Source organism: Aethalodelphis obliquidens, unplaced genomic scaffold (assembly GCF_003676395.1).
Source record: "Aethalodelphis obliquidens isolate GAN/ISIS:26980383/991018 unplaced genomic scaffold, ASM367639v1 scaffold3, whole genome shotgun sequence".
In the NCBI taxonomy this organism is placed as follows: Eukaryota; Metazoa; Chordata; class Mammalia; order Artiodactyla; family Delphinidae; genus Aethalodelphis; species Aethalodelphis obliquidens.
In genome coordinates this window covers 50,633,512-50,649,110 of record NW_020837947.1, presented here as the reverse complement: position 1 = coordinate 50,649,110, position 15,599 = coordinate 50,633,512, and the positions used below count along the sequence as shown (strand labels likewise).

At 43.9% G+C, this 15,599-nt stretch overlaps 1 protein-coding gene across 4 annotated transcripts in view; it reads right to left on the bottom strand.

The window, feature by feature from the left end:
• Window positions 1–15,267, bottom strand: part of SCML4 (Scm polycomb group protein like 4) — a 105,015-nt gene extending 89,748 nt beyond the window's left edge. For 2 of the 4 annotated variants that reach the window (XM_027089313.1, XM_027089325.1), the window contains exon 1: window positions 15,042–15,267. The gene's annotated coding sequence lies outside the window, so the exon portion shown is untranslated. The remainder of the gene's footprint in view (window positions 1–15,041) is intronic. The other 2 variants (XM_027089339.1, XM_027089348.1) reach the window with 2 other exon arrangements.
• Window positions 15,268–15,599: the final 332 nt, after the last annotated feature.

Below are 15,599 nucleotides of genomic sequence, written 5' to 3'. Positions count from 1 at the left end.
ATGGAGAAGTGAGGGAAGACATGGGAAGAGAAAGTGAAAAAACACAGAGGCTTTGAGAATGTATGGGAAAGGGCAAAAGGCTCATATGGCCTTTTTCATTTCTATTTTTGCGTATGTTTTATAATATGTATACTGCATTAATACAAGTGTATGTATATAATCTATGACTATACATATACTGGAAATGTGCGCTCAAGGAATTATTTGTGATGGAGAACACAGTCCAAACACTTGGCACCTATTGATGGAAGCAGTGGAGTCTATGTGAGATGTTTAAGCAGCTGAGTGACTAGAGTGGACCCATGTGTTACAAAGGTAACCTTGCTGCAATGCACGATGTGAGTGACGGGAGGAGGAACTAGGGAGGGGAGGAGGAACTAGGGAGAGGAGCAGGGCTGAAGCCCATGGTCCAGGAGAAGGGTGACAGTGAGGGCCTGAGCAAGGGCAATAGAGGGTGGAGGGAGAACCTGAAAGTGCAGGAACTCTTTTGGAAGTAGCATCAATTAGAACTTGGTTTCTAGTTGGAAGGCATGGGGTGAGGAGAGTTAGGGATTCTGAAACTGTTATCTTGGGTAGCTGAGGAAGCAGTGATCGCTTTCATGAAGTCAGAATAAAGGAGAAGGAGAGGATGTGGGGAAGGGAGCAAATAATGAGTCCAGTTTTGGAAATGTTGAGTTTAGGGTACCTGTGGAACATGTAGGTGGAGATGTCCATTAAAACAGTTGAAATTCCAACCTGGAAGTTGGGAAGCTAGCCAAGCAAGTCTTTGGGTGCATAACCCCCTCATGTAACCACCCATCCCCCTTTCTGTCCATACGTCTCCTTCGATCCCTCCGGAAAACACAGGGAGCAGCTCCACGCCAGGCCCGCTGCTCTCGTGGTCCAGGGAAGGGGCGGCTCACAGAGAGGCCATTCCTGGGCTGATAAGGCACTAGCCACTTCAAGCATGGCCTCTGTCCTGGAGGCTCACACAACAATCCTGATGCTACCACTATCAGCTGAGGAGCTCAAACACAAGGGCACTCATTCTCACTCCCCTCACTACAGCCCTCTTCACACTGCCTGCCACATCGGAGCCAAGAGTCACCGGAAATCTTCAGTCAGGGGCATCAAGTGGTATGCAGATAAATAAAGTCACCCCAAAAGCCCCCAAGTAAGGCAGCTATCCCAGCGCTTTCCCTCAATGCCTGGACACCAACCGAAACCATGACAGGCCAGTCAAAGCTAATTCACACCACCAAATATGAGTGAGGAGAGTGCTTGAGTTATATGTTATAGCAATGTATTTTCAAACTTCTTCATGCACAACCATCACATATTGCCCATCCTCAAATCAGGGATTCTAGGAAAACTTTACAGGTTAACGTTGACAGTGGCTCTGGCCTGGGATTCAAGAATGCAAGCTCTCCATCCTAACCCTGCTACTGTCATAGACCCTGCAGCAAGGGCGCATCAGTCTCCTTGCAACGAAGCTTGTTAACCAGCGCACATGCATGCAAACATCAGTGTCAAAATTCAGGTCACAATAATTATTATTCATTTTCAACAGGTTAATCTCTCAAGAATAAGAGGGAACTCCCAGATTGAAGAGTTCAAGAAAATCTAGTTAAAGGGATGAAACTTAGATTAATTATTTTCACTTGAATAGAATCTGTATCCTCAAGACTCCCCCACCCAACTGGTGCACAAAGCATCTTAGGATGTCTCCTAAGACATCCTAAGATGCCTTGTGTCCTACTGGGAGAGGTAGAATGCACAGTGGGAGCTGCATCCACAGCATAAACTCTGAGGCGCTATCAGTACAACCCTCTTTGCTGAGTTCCATCAACTTCACGAACTTAGTGAACTTGCACCGCTGGGGGAAGAGGAGAGAGGGGGAGACTCCAGTTGACATTTAAAAAGAATTTGGAGACATCAGACCACCTCCTCTGCCCTGAGGAGAGAGTTGGAACCTTTGTGAGGTAGATCCCCCGGCCATCTGGAGTGGGTTCGACAGATATGTGACTGACCTAAAATTCAAAGAAATGTAGGTGTTTGCTAAGTCATGAGAGACCATCATGAGGCACATTTAGCATTGATAGTTTCCAAGGAAATAGATGAAAACTGTCAGTTGAAATCTTAAAACTGCTGTGCACTGAACTGTACACCCCCAAAATTCATATGTTAAAGGCTTAACCCCCAATGTGATTATATTTGGAGAGGGCCTTTAAAGAGGTAATTAAGATTAAATGAGGTCATGAGTGTGGGAGCCTGATCCAATGGGACTGATGTCCTTACAAGAAGAGGGAGAGACACCAGGGGTACTCACGCACAGAGGAAAGGCTGTGTGAGGACACAGCAAAAAGGTAGCCATTTACAAGCCAAGGGAAGAGGCTTCAGGAGAAGTGAAACCACTAACACCTTGATCTTGGACTTCTAGCCTCCAGAACTGTGAGAAAATAAGTTTCTGTTGTTTAAACCCCTCAGTTTCTGGTATTTTATTATGACAGCCCAAGCAGACTAACACAGGCACTATGAATATTTTCTTCTTTAGTACCAGAAAGAGATCACTGCTGTTTTCATCCTATAGATATATAATCAAAATAAATACAACTTGTTTTTGTGAACTTCCTCGTTTTCTTTATTGTACTGTTTGCTTCTTGTTGTTCCTCATGTTACTTCTGAATCAACCTCCCCCTACTCCTTTCTCTAGTCCAACCAGAACTCATCACTTCAGGGAGTGGAAGTTCCATCCCTCTCTCAGACATCGAAGACAGGGTGAAGACAATTACAGGCTCTGCTGATTTGCAGCACTTCGTGTAAATGAGGGCTGCCCAGAATGCCCCCAGTCAAAAGGCATCCTCCTGGAGAAAAAGATGTGTCTTCTGCAATCCCACTGAAGTGCCCACCACTGATTTTCTGTTCTGCTATGACACTAAGCCAAAGAGGTCAAAGAGATAAAAATGCTGCCCTAAAGACGTTCTATTCCACTTCCAAGGGCAGTTTAGACACAAATTCACGGAGAGGGGACAGTGGGTGAGTGAAATTGATGGTGCTACATGGCATCATCCAAACAAGCCCCGCCCAGAGGGGACGTGAAAATGTTCAGCTCCCTTCATGGTCATGAGACATGGACCTATCACAGCTCCTATGATGTCACATCATATACATCACGTCTGAGCTCCTTGTCACCACTGAGCCAGGCTTCATGTTACATATTGAGACAGGGTGTCCAGCGACCCTGACTTCTGGGGCAGACATTCTCTCACCAGAGGACCAAGCTTGCTGTGACCTACAATCCTGCGCAGGAGCTGGCAGGGAGCCCGAACGGCAGCTGCAGAACTGTGGGCAGCCCAAGGCACCGACAGCAAACATGGCAGCCAGCTGGGAGAGGCAGGGAACGGCCACTCCCAGGAAGGCAGCCAGAAGTCTGAAGGGTGGCTCAAACCTCCCCAGAAGTAGAGTCACCAACAGGGACATTCTCTAAAAGCTGCTCTGAAGCCAAAGAATAACTCTTCCAGGAGACACTATGGGAAGGATTCAGAGGATCACAGTCTCTGTGGGTGAACTAAGCAATATCACCAAGGATTTCAGCTCCAAACCCTCAGACCAGAGACAGGGATGGCCTAGGGCACAGTGGAGCGCTTAGCAAACTTTGGATCCTTAGCTACAACCTTCGCAATATTTGTCATGTCTGAACACCTCCTATGATGGTTAATTTTAGGGGTCAACTTGACTGAACCGTGGGGTAACCAGATATTTGGTCAAACTCTATTCTAAGTGTATCTGTGAGGATGTTTTTGGATGAGATTAACATTTGACTCTGTAGACTGAGTAAAGCAGATCTGCCCTCTCTAATGTGGGTGGGGCTCATCCAATCAGGTGAAGGCCTGAATAGAACATAAAGGCTGAGTACGAGGGAACTCCTCCTGCCTGGTGGCCTTTGAGGTGGGACATCATTTTATTCCTGCCCTCAGACTTGAACTGAAACATCAACTCTTCTTGGTTCTCAAGTCTTCCAGCTTTCAGACTGGAACTACGCCATTGGCTCTCCTGGATCTCCAGATTGCTGACCACAGATTGTGGAACTTCTCAGCCTCCATAATCATGGGAGCCAATTCCTTTTTTTTTTTTTTTTTTTTTGGCCACTCCACATGGCTTGCAGAATCTTAGTTCCCCAACCAGGGATTGAACCGGGCCCTCGGCAGTGAAAGCACCAAGTCCTAACCACTGGACCACCATGGAATTCCCTGCCGACATCTCATAATAGATCTCTATTTCTAACTGTCTGTCTATCTATCTATACTACTGGTTCTGTTTCTCTGGAGAACACTAATAATACACCTCCTGTACCATATTTACTTAACACCTACTAAATCTTTAAATAGCTTATTTAAATAAATGCATTTTAAAATGCAACTCTGTCATATTGACAAGTTTAAATCAAATATTTTTGTTAAAAATATAAATATATAAGCTAACTGTAAAATTAAATACACACTTATTAAAATAATAGTTCCCCTGAAAACACACACTTCTGATGGTAACTGTATATGGCACAAAACTTCTGTCTCTCATTTCAGTCCCTAGCAAATGGAGATCAGCTATATTTTATAGTGAATTTTACCCTCCTTTCAAGTGGAAAATCCTTTCCTCTTAGGCATCAAAAGTAATACTCAATACACAATACAACAGAGAGAATGCCACTGCTGTGTGCTTCAGTTATCAGTTGCTACACTTACAACTACTCCAAGCTTTGGCTTATTATGTAGGTCTCACCGTTTTGTGGGTCAGGAATTCAGGAAAGGCTCAACTGGGCAGTTTGTCTCTGATCCTTGTGGCATCAGCTGGGGAGGCTGAGACAGGAAGATCCACTTCCAGGATGGTATCTTCACTCACATGTCTAGCGGCTCCGTGTTTCATGCCTATTCCTCTCTCCCCTTGGTGTCTCATCCTCCAGCGCCTCTCCACAGAGCTTTGACTTCTCGTGGCCTGGTAGCCCTGGGGCAGTCACACTTCTTATGTGGCGGCTCAGTGCTCCAAGGGCGAGCATTCGGAGAGTCCCAGAGGTTCCTCCTGTCTGTCCTGGAACGTGACTCCCGCCACATCCCATGAGCCAAGGAAGTCACTTAGGACAGCCCAGAGTCAAAGAGAGGGAATTAGACTCCACAGCTCCACGGTAGGAATGTCAAAGAATCTGTGCCATCTTTATTCCTTCACCCCATTCTTATGTACTGAAGAAGGAGAAAGTCCTCAGACACGGGATTTCCACATCATGGATAAAAGTGTATCGTCTAAGAACTAAGGCAGGAGCCAGGTCACACGGGAGCAAAGGCATCAGTTTGAAGTCAGGCACACCTAGCTTTGACACCAGTTATACCACTTGCCGGTTGACCTTGAGTTTAAACTCACTGAATCTCGGGGGTGGGGGAGTGTTGTCTGTAAAGTGGAATAATGGTATGTTCCAGGGCTATCCTGTGGATACCTAGTTATAAGCCTTACTTTAGTCAGTAAGAGTTAATGCTTTTAAGCAAACCTAGAAAAAACTGATGATTTTACAAAGGTATTTTTAAAAATACTGTATTTATGATAAAACCTATTCATACACTGAAGGAGAATGAGACATGATACAAAGAGCCTTCTCACTTAGCTTAAAGCTGCAGTTTTTGGAGGAAATTCGCTAGCGAGCATCTTCTCAGAATGTCAAAGTTACCCCCAAATTCCTGCCATGATATTTGAGATGGCTCTGCTTAGTAATCATGTAGGGAGCTAGCAAAACAGAACCATCTTTTTTCTAAGCCATAATTAATCAGGTGTTTGGGGAGGGAGGAGAGAGTGAAATGCATGGCAGTTGGCATGCTCTGATCCACAGGTGTGGACACACTTGACTCCTGCAGAGGGGCATTTTGGAAATGCGCTGGTCCAATGCAGGGGGCAGGGTGAGCATTACTGTACTTGGATGGCAGAGACGAGGGACGCTGGGTGCACGCAGCTGTCGCACATAATGAAGCACTTGCTCACCGTATAGTCACGTTAAGTGAAGACCTCGTTTTTCTGAATCTAGAACTAACTTCGTTTTGCGTAGAAACATAATGTATTTCTATTCAGCTATAATATTTCCAAGAATTCAATTAGTACATAAACCAAGGAAAGACTGTCTCTATTTTGTTCAGAATTCCAAGAGTTGTTTACCATTTTGGAAAATCATGTCACTGGCAGCAGCACGAGCTCGTGCTATCCAAGTCTCCAGTATCACTCGCCTGTTTTAGCTGCACTGGAGGTAGCAAATGTCAAGCACCTGATCACGTCACTGGCCTCCAGAGCCAGGCACCTGCACTGGAAGTAATTACAAATTACGCTGCCTTCATTCCTCTTTGGATCTCAGGTATGACGTCATGCTGATTTTTCTTAAATTGTGGATGTGGGTGGGAAATTCACTTCAGGATTGTAAACAGGGCATTAAAAATATTTGTAATAAAAATGAGGGTTGAGTGTGACAGGCCTGAGAATCCACTGCTTTAAAAGAAGTTTGTGTGGATCAAAAATGCCTTTCCAAGTGGAAACACCAAGGAATCATTTCCTTTCTGGAACCTGCTGGACCTAGGAGCAGCACAGCCAGGCCAAGGAGGAGCAGCTGGCGTTGAGGCATGAAAGAACTCTTTCTCTTCAGCCCTCACAGGTGAAAAGACATGGATGCTTCATCAGCTTTTCAAAACTTAAGGCAAGACTCAGCAGACTTCACATGGCCATGTGACACACGACAAGTTAAGCCTCAGTTTCCTTATCTGTGTAATGGAGATAAAAATAGCCCCTCCCATATTGACTTCCTATGTGGATTAAATCCAACAAATGAGATAAAGCATGATCAGTGCTTCCCTCAGCACCCCTGAGCATACAGTGCTCAATAAATGGAAACATGAATTTATTACTGAAATAGGCTGGGACCTGGGACCTGGAACCCTTTGCTGCAGTGCTTGCACCCGGACAAATGTCTCCTGAAGCAACAAAATACAAAGAAACTATAAGGGACTAAAAATAGCTGTGTGCATGTGCAGTTGGGGCAAATCATGGACCAAAAGACCAAAAACCCAACTGCCACTTCTGAAGAGCCAGGAGCAAAAGAAAGGTGTTGGGAGCAAAAGCAGGGTACTGCGCATGCCCCCTGCACACAACACCACCAAAGGGGTGGGCAAACCACCTAAGCTACCCCTCCAGCCTGACCCCTGGACACACCCCTTACCCTCACCCCATATAAGGAACCAGCTGGCTTGCCCTCAGGAAGCGAGCAAGTGAGCAAGGGAAACTCTTACTTGTCCTCGCTCCCTCCTGCTGCACCAGGGGCTCCAATTAAAGCCTTGCCTGAATTTCTTGTCTAGCCTCTGATCAATTTCCATTGATTAAGGAGGCTAAGAATCCTCGTTGGTAACATTACTGTTCATACAGCACTTTACAGTTTATAATGCTCTTTTCTATATACTGTCTCCTTTGAACTTAATATACATTATCCCAAGTAATCTTCCCAACTTCTGAAATATTATATCCTATGATCTAGTAAAGCAGGGGTAACACCAAAGAGTGTGCATGCCCTTTCCACAACACTATGCTGCTTCCACCCATGCCGACATTATTCATTTACTCATTCATTCATTCATTCAACAAATATTTATTGAGCACTTGCCATATTCAAGGCACTGGGCCTCAGCAGTGGGGACTAACAGGAATACCATCCCTGGGAGGAGGGGACGTTCAGGGCGGCCCAGAGTTGCCACGATACTTGAACTGGGTCACACTGGTAGCCACTCAAAATCCATGCTGCTCCATTCAGATTTATTATGTGCAGCTCTGAGGACAAAAGAACACCCTCACAGGAGGAAGAATTTACTGGAGGAAGAAGCCGAGGGAACTCCTGGGGGAAAGATTCCCTTGCTAACAATTGGAGCTTCCAACAATGGAAGGGGCAGCCCCTTGAGGATGTAGCCTGCATCCTTTGCAGACACTAGGGGAGAGATTGAGGCTGCCCTGGGAGGGAGGCCTTCAAAACCCATTCAGTTAAAGAATCTGGGAATCACTTAGAGATCACTTCTCAGAGTAGAGGTTTTTACTTTTAACTCTTCCCTTCAAATGTCAGATGTTTTTCCCTTAACCTCATTATTCAGGTTATTACTTTAACCTTCCAGCTTCCACAGAGGGGTGACCTGGCTAGAAAACGGTCTGGGACTTAAGTGGATCCATGGTCCCAGTGTAAATTGTTCTTATCCTGTCCCAAATCCGTATTCTCAGGGATGAAAAACAAAACCCCTGGAAACTGATAATCAGTCTACCAAGTACACAAGCAGAATACATGAAATCTCAACCGAAGGGCAGCCTGGGACTGCTTAATTTTGCCCAGGAAGCCATGTAACTGTCCACTGTTAGAAATCTACAAAGACTGCCTAAGTCTTTGGTCCCATGGAAATATTTTTTCCTCAGGCATGAAAATGCCAAATATAATCATAAAAGCAGTGGCCTAACAGAAATAGATTTTTTAAATGATTATACTTCCCATTTATTCCACCCTACTCTGGTCTCAAGCCAACGAATAAGAACTCAATTTCTCCACACTTGACCCTAGCAGATTTGGGCTGCTTCCAGGGAAACGTGTGTAAAAGACAAACATTTCTGAACGTGCTTTTTCTTTGCTCTGCTATCAGAGAACTTTTAGGTCCTTTATTCTTTACTAGGTTCATGCCAAAAGACTTCTTACTAAAAGGAGGGCAATAGAAAGAAAGGACCAGTCCATTATAGCATCGCATATCTTTGGCCTCCACACATCGTCACACACCATTGCATCCCAACTTCAGTTTCTGACTTCAGTTCCCTGGAGACAGTTTATATTCACCTGGTTTCATTAATACAATACACATTTGTACTGTGCTAAATACTTAGTATTAATTACATTACAAACACTCAATACAAGGGCTATATTTTCACACTGTAGGTGGTGATTTCAGGCGTTAGAGCCAGTTGTTTTTTTTTGCTTCTCATTGTTTCTATGCTTAATTTGTGCACCAAAATTTAAAGCTTTCTACAGCTTTCCACTTGAAGCATCTTTGCAAATGAGGTCTTAAAGTGATATAATCAAACATGCTTGAGTATCTTTTGGCATCTGTAAGGGGGAATTCTTAGTAGAAGTGGGAATGCACTGATGGCTATTGGATTGACTCCCAAATTTCATGGCAAAGTCCCCTAGCATAGGCAACAAGGGCAACAGTATGAATCAAACCAGTGACCATAGGTTTCTCAGGACTGAAAAATGACAAAACTCTATTCCCACAGTGGAGTTCTTTCCTGATCAATAAACCCAAGGCCTCACCCAATGTTTCTGAGTTATTCGCTTTAGGTAAATAGCATATCTTAAAAGCTAATTGTTTGATTAAGCCTTGGCATCATCATAATTTCCCAATAGTGAGAGCACTGAATCCTAAAGGCTGTGAAGGAAAGAGGTCAGCCTCTTTTCTGGAAGGCCACAAAGAATGAGAATGATTCCTATTGGCTTGTAATAGTTTAGAAATGGCTAGGCCCAAAGGAATTAAGTAACACAACCTCCAAATCCTGGCTCCAAAACAAAAAGTGTAAATGCCCCGAAGTTGGTTTTCACCTTGGGTTTTTCTCCTCAATTCTTCTTTTTTTCTTTTACCAAGGCCCTGTCAAAACGGGATTCAAATCCTGAGGCCAGTTCCAGGCCTGCTCAAAGACAGCATTCAAGGCAGACCCTCACACATGGCCGCTCTAAGTGCTAACATCAGTCTGGTGAGAGGGCTCAGGGCCTGCCTCCGGACACCAGAGAAAAACACACTCCTTGGCGTTCCACCCTGGTTTTCTCATCAGAATGATGATGTCCCAGGATGACTTGTGGACAAATGCGAAAGGGAACATAGAAAATCTCTCCTTCCAAAAGAAAACGAACGACCCATAAAGCTCTGTGAGCTGACAGCCTTGTGCTACTGTTGGCTATTACTGAATCCTTTCTGAACTGCACCAGGGGATATAGGAGGGAGGGTGATGCCCAAGTCCTCATTGGAAGAGGGATGGAATAGGCTCTCTCCTCTGGGTTTTATCTTTGCTCAGTGCCATTTTCCCTGGGCTGGACTAGGACCTAACCAGAGTAATTCTTTGCTCTGCGCAGATCAGCATTTGCTCCCAAGTTTAGTGCCCATCTTCATGAAAGGCTATATATTTCTTTAGAATGAATTTCAGCCATATGTGTGTGTTTTGAAAGAACTGGGGCTTTTGCTCTAGAATGGTCAGCACAGAGAGACAAAAAGGGCAAAGTCTTTTGTTACCAAATATTCAGCTCACAAAAGTTGAGTCACCATCACAGGGCTAACCAGACAACGTCACCACCTTTCAAAGCACAGCGTTGACGCTATTTTTCCCTGGCGCATTAATTTTCTCACAACAGCCAACTCCACTCCTCTGCTTCTGCACTGAATGCCCTCTGGAGACAGTAAGGCCACCACTCCTCAGTCCAGCCCCTTCCCCAAAGGGCTCAAAGGAGTGTGCAATCCTTCCTAAAAAGCAGCAACACTGGGACCAAGTTCCATTTATGTGATCAATAAATGAAGCTGATGAAAAAGAATGCACACCTGCCTCCCCACAAATAAAAATTTAGGGAGAACGTGTCTGAGTTTGTAGGAGAGTAAAGAGGCGTTTATACAGTTTGGTGCCACCAGATTCTCTCTAAATCACAACTGGTCAAACAGTAACAAGAGCAATCCCAGGGAAGCCCGCGACGTGGATCTTGGAATATACTCCTGTTACTCCAGGTGTCACATAGACTCGGTGGAATGACTTTTCAGCCTAATGCAAAGTGAGGATTGCCACTGGGTAATAAACTCCTTTCTGTCCTCAAATAATCACTGCAAGAAGCAGTGATAGTTCACGAAGTAATCACTTCAAGAAGCAAGAGGTGTTTTATCTCCTCAGTGGTGGCAAAGTGCCTCTTCAGATTGAAAAATGCTGATTTATTCCAGAATGCAGAAATCCTGCTGGCTGTTCGTCTCCGTCCCCTGCTCCTGAAGGCAGCGATGTTCTTGACTGTGTCAGAACTGCCAGGTTAACCCAGCAGGAAGTTTTGTCTCCAGGTCTATTAGCTGAGAGAAGCAACAGCTCACCAACGCTAACATTTGAAGAACCCAGAGGGTGGAGAGAGAGGTCTGACTCCTGGAAGGAGTGATTTGCACACATCGCCACTTGCCTTCCAGCTGCTGTGGCCAAATAGCAGCGTCCCTCCTCAGGCTGCCCCTGAATGCCACCCACAAGTGACCAACAGCACTGGAGAGTGGGGCACGGGGGTTTTGCTGTGGAGCAGGCTGCTCTGAAGTGCCCAGAGCTCCTCTACCTCCTCAGACATTTATACACATAGGTCAGAATAAGCCAAACTGCAAACAGCCCCGAGCACGTCTCAAATGGCCTGCAGCTCCTCTTCTTTGAGCCTCAGTTTGAATCTCAGCATCTGACAACCCCAGGGTGAGAGTCTGAAGACGTATTAAGGAACGAACCCTTGCCAGAACTGAAGCCTAGATGAGCGCAACAATGAAAAACACTTAGAACCTCGTGGGCTCGCAGCCAAACACTCGAACTTGGTTTGAACGTACCGACGAATGCAGGATTCGCCACAGCGATTTACAGCAGAGATTTACAGCAGAGGCTAGCGTGTGGCGCTCCTGCAAATGCAGAGGTTTTGGGGGGAAAGGTAGAAAAGGAAAATGAAGAAAGAGAAAGCGACAGATGCAAATGCAATCCAAACACTCCGAGTCACTCATTCAACCTCAGAAATTTTACAATTTGAGTGATCTTAATGGTCTTTGAAGCACATTGGAAAATGTCGCAATAGATGTTTGAATTAAAATCCAGTAGGTCTGCCAAAAGACCGATTGTTAAAAATTGGCAAGATTCCAGAGAACTTACTAGGCTGCAGACTGCCCGGGGCTGAGAGAATTGCTAATTCCAGAGAAAGTTAATTATCACCTTATTGATAAAGGGGTAATTTTTAAAGCTTATGGTGTGGCTTTTGTGACTCAATTAAAATTTAGAGTAATTTACTAGACACAGTGGTGGCTTCTGTTACATTATATAGTATAAAACCATTTGATTTTTCTCCCAGGGGCTGTTTTTTATCCCCCTCGCCTCTCCTCACCTGTCTGCATTTGAAGGCAACAAAAACATTAAAAACATGTAAATCTCAAACTAGCCTTTTGAGAGATTGCAGGATTAAGAAGTAAGATGTCCAGGAGACACTTAAACAAAGCTCTCTCCTCAAAATGTCAGATTTGTCCACCGAAGTTAAGAATCACATGTGCTCACACCAAAAGGGACTGCTTTCACAAACTTCATTTCCAAACTGTGAGACCTAATTTTATGCCCTTTGTTAATTTGATGGGAAAAGAGTCTTTCCTCATCTCTTTTCCCTTCTCTCCCACACCATCTGCAAATAAAAGCAGAGGCTCCGTGGAAGAAAAGCCTCACGGAAAGAAACTGGAGGTGCTTGGACTGTCAAGCTCCCAGGCAGTGTCGCCTCCTGCTCTCTCCAGGACGTGTTGATCGGGGTAAGCACACCGGGCCACCTGGCGTCAGTGTGACGCTGCGACTTCCATGGGTACAGACTCGGGAGGAACCTCGTCCCGCAGAGCCCTGCCCGGGGGCCCCAGGGAGCCGGTTCCGAGCTCCACCCCACCTCTGCCTGCCAGGACCCCGTGTTCGCTCTAAAGTGTCTTCAGGAGCGAGTGAATGTGTGTGATGTGTCAGCCAGCCACGCCGAACTGCAGACCTCCAAAACACTCTAAACTATAACTTCCCACGTGTGCGTGAAGATTATTTCTCTCTGAGCATTCCTTGTTTTGATTTAAGGGCACTTCAGCAATGTTTCCTTAAACTTGTTTAAATATTTAAGATCCAAAATTTAGATTAAAAAATACATAAAAGCCGCCACAATATGAGAGGTTTCTGCTTGTGATTTTTCACATCATTTAAAGTTTAAAAATTTCTAAAAATTCTATCTTTGTACTCTGGGGCATCGCTTGAATTTTATAATAAGCAAACGTTATTTCACATTTTAAAAGTCATTATTCTTTCAAATTTTCAATATAAAAGTTTTACAGCAGAGACAGTTCCTGGGGCTGGCTTGTGTTCTAACAGCTGGTCTGCTCGTCTTACCTGCTGTTGGAGGAGCCCCTGCGACCCCAGCCCACAGAAGCCAAGAACTAGAAAGTGAAACTGCTTCTGCTGGTTTCACTTGCCTCAAAAACACACTACCAAAAGCAGATAAATGACCCAAAGCAATTTACTCTTGTATCTCTTATTGTTTTCTTTCTATTATTGTTCATTTACTTGTCAGTTTTTTTAATTCTTGCTGTTGTCATGGTTTTGGGGGGGTGGGTCTTGGCAGCAAAACAGAAGTCATTTTAGTGGCATAGGGAAGAAATTTCAACACGTTAAACATAAAAGAACTGGGTGTTTGCGGAATTTTCACTTTTCTTATAATTCCACAAATCAAGCAGACATAAATTATTTACCAAAATATTACACAGCCTCTCCACACACACAACGATAAAGAAAACACATTCATATTTTTTTAAATATCTGTCACAAATATGTTTGAAAGGTAGATTGTGAAGCCACCAGACAACTTCCCTAAAACTGAAGGCGCTACATTCACATTTTGTCTGAGTTTAGACGATTCACTACTGCTTTTCTAGGTAATCTTCACCGAGCGCTGTTGCTCAAATACCTGCTTCATTTTTTCAGGCTAGTTCTACCAAGCAACACACAAAAAAATGCTGCACATGAAAAAAAAAAAAAAAAAAAATGCTGCACATGAATATTGCGCCCTAGGTAGTTTACTTTTCCACACTATAAATTCCTTCATAGTTATTTTTACGCTTTCACTCCAAATATCCTATCTTATATATATATATATGTATATATATATATATATATATATATTTTAAGTCTTGAGGAAAAAAAAGCAACTATGTTTCTCACTCTTCAAAAATGGTTCCTCTGGTTGAAAAGGAAGAAAAACACAGTATACAACAAACATCTGGATTCTGAAGTGACTGGATTACTTTCTCAAATACCATAATTTCTGAGACCAACCAAAAAGCCACTTTCTCAGGAAGCTACTGATTGTCGGACCCGCTCGAGTATCATCACAGAATCCAGCGCCTCCTCTCCTTCACTCTCCTTCACCATTACAGGTAATGGAAAGAACTTTTGAGCACCTCAAGCATCAATCTAATGACTACCTGCAGCCTGCACCTCACCCTCATCCACTGTCCTATCCTGCTCAGCAAGCAATCACGCCCCTGGATTCAAGTCACACAAAGCCCTACCTGGGAAGGAGGTGACTCTGTATTTGAACTTGGGAAAACTGCTTCTGACACTGCATAGTCACCTGGTTTTTATCCCCAACACTAACCAATACCAGCAACTAGCAATAAATAGTATTCTCATCTATCCTGGTAAATTAGGAGAAACTAGTACAAAGACATAAAAAATATTCCATCTGAGATATAAAAAACAAAATTCAATTTTAAAAACCACTCTTACATGTTCACAACATACTGATTATAAAAATTAAATTTTAGGTAAATATTTTTATCCCAAGACATACTACAATTTTTTAAATTAAAAAACAGAACAAAGCAAAGTGAAATCATCATGCCAAAAAAAAAAAAAACTAACCAATTATTTGAGTGCACATTTGGGAAAAAAAATAACTTTCTACATATTCAAATGCAGAGTGAAAGAGTAGTATATGTACCCCAGATTGATAAACTATATAATTCTACACTATGTCTTCCCCTCTGAGATCTGGTCAAGAAATCAAACACTGTATTTTGAGTAGGAGGAACTAAAGTTTACCTGCCTGCCTCAGCGGTTTTAGTGCAGGACACTCGTGCATCGCCGTAAATGTAGGCATGCAATCCAGAAGAACTGAAACAGGTAATCTGTTATGCTTATAGTGAAAAGAGAAGGATCCCATGTCAACGGCACACCCTCCGATTGTGCATCTCCCTTACCTACAGCTCGTTCACCAGAGCCCTGATCAGGTTCTTTACCAGGCCGGGAATGTTGACTCAGAAGACAGACGACTTTCAGTACATGCAAACCGAGTATTGCAAAAGCTAATCTTCCACCCGTGTGTTAATAGCTCACAGTTAGTCTCCAGCAGCCCTGCTCTCCGGCTGCAAACATCTCATTAGACTAATGCATTCAGCACAGGCAGAAAACTCGATTTACCATAGCTACAGCAATGAATTTCCATTACGATGACAGCTTCAACCACATCATGTCCAGAAAACCAGCCAACCACTGGCTTTTAAAGAACACACACATTTTACATGCAGAAAACGAGGCGCGCGAGTATGTGTGTGTGTGCGTGTATGTGTGTGTGTGTGTGTGTGTGTGTGTGTGTTTCCTTCCTCTTAGCAGCCCAACTAACAGAAATGTGCAGTGTAGCTTTTTGCTGACACGAGCTGCAAGGTAATGACACTTTTGCTTCTTTGGTAGTTACGTCCTTGTAATAACCTGAATTATGTCACAATTGTCAGAATGGGTGTTTCCAACATTTCGGTTTT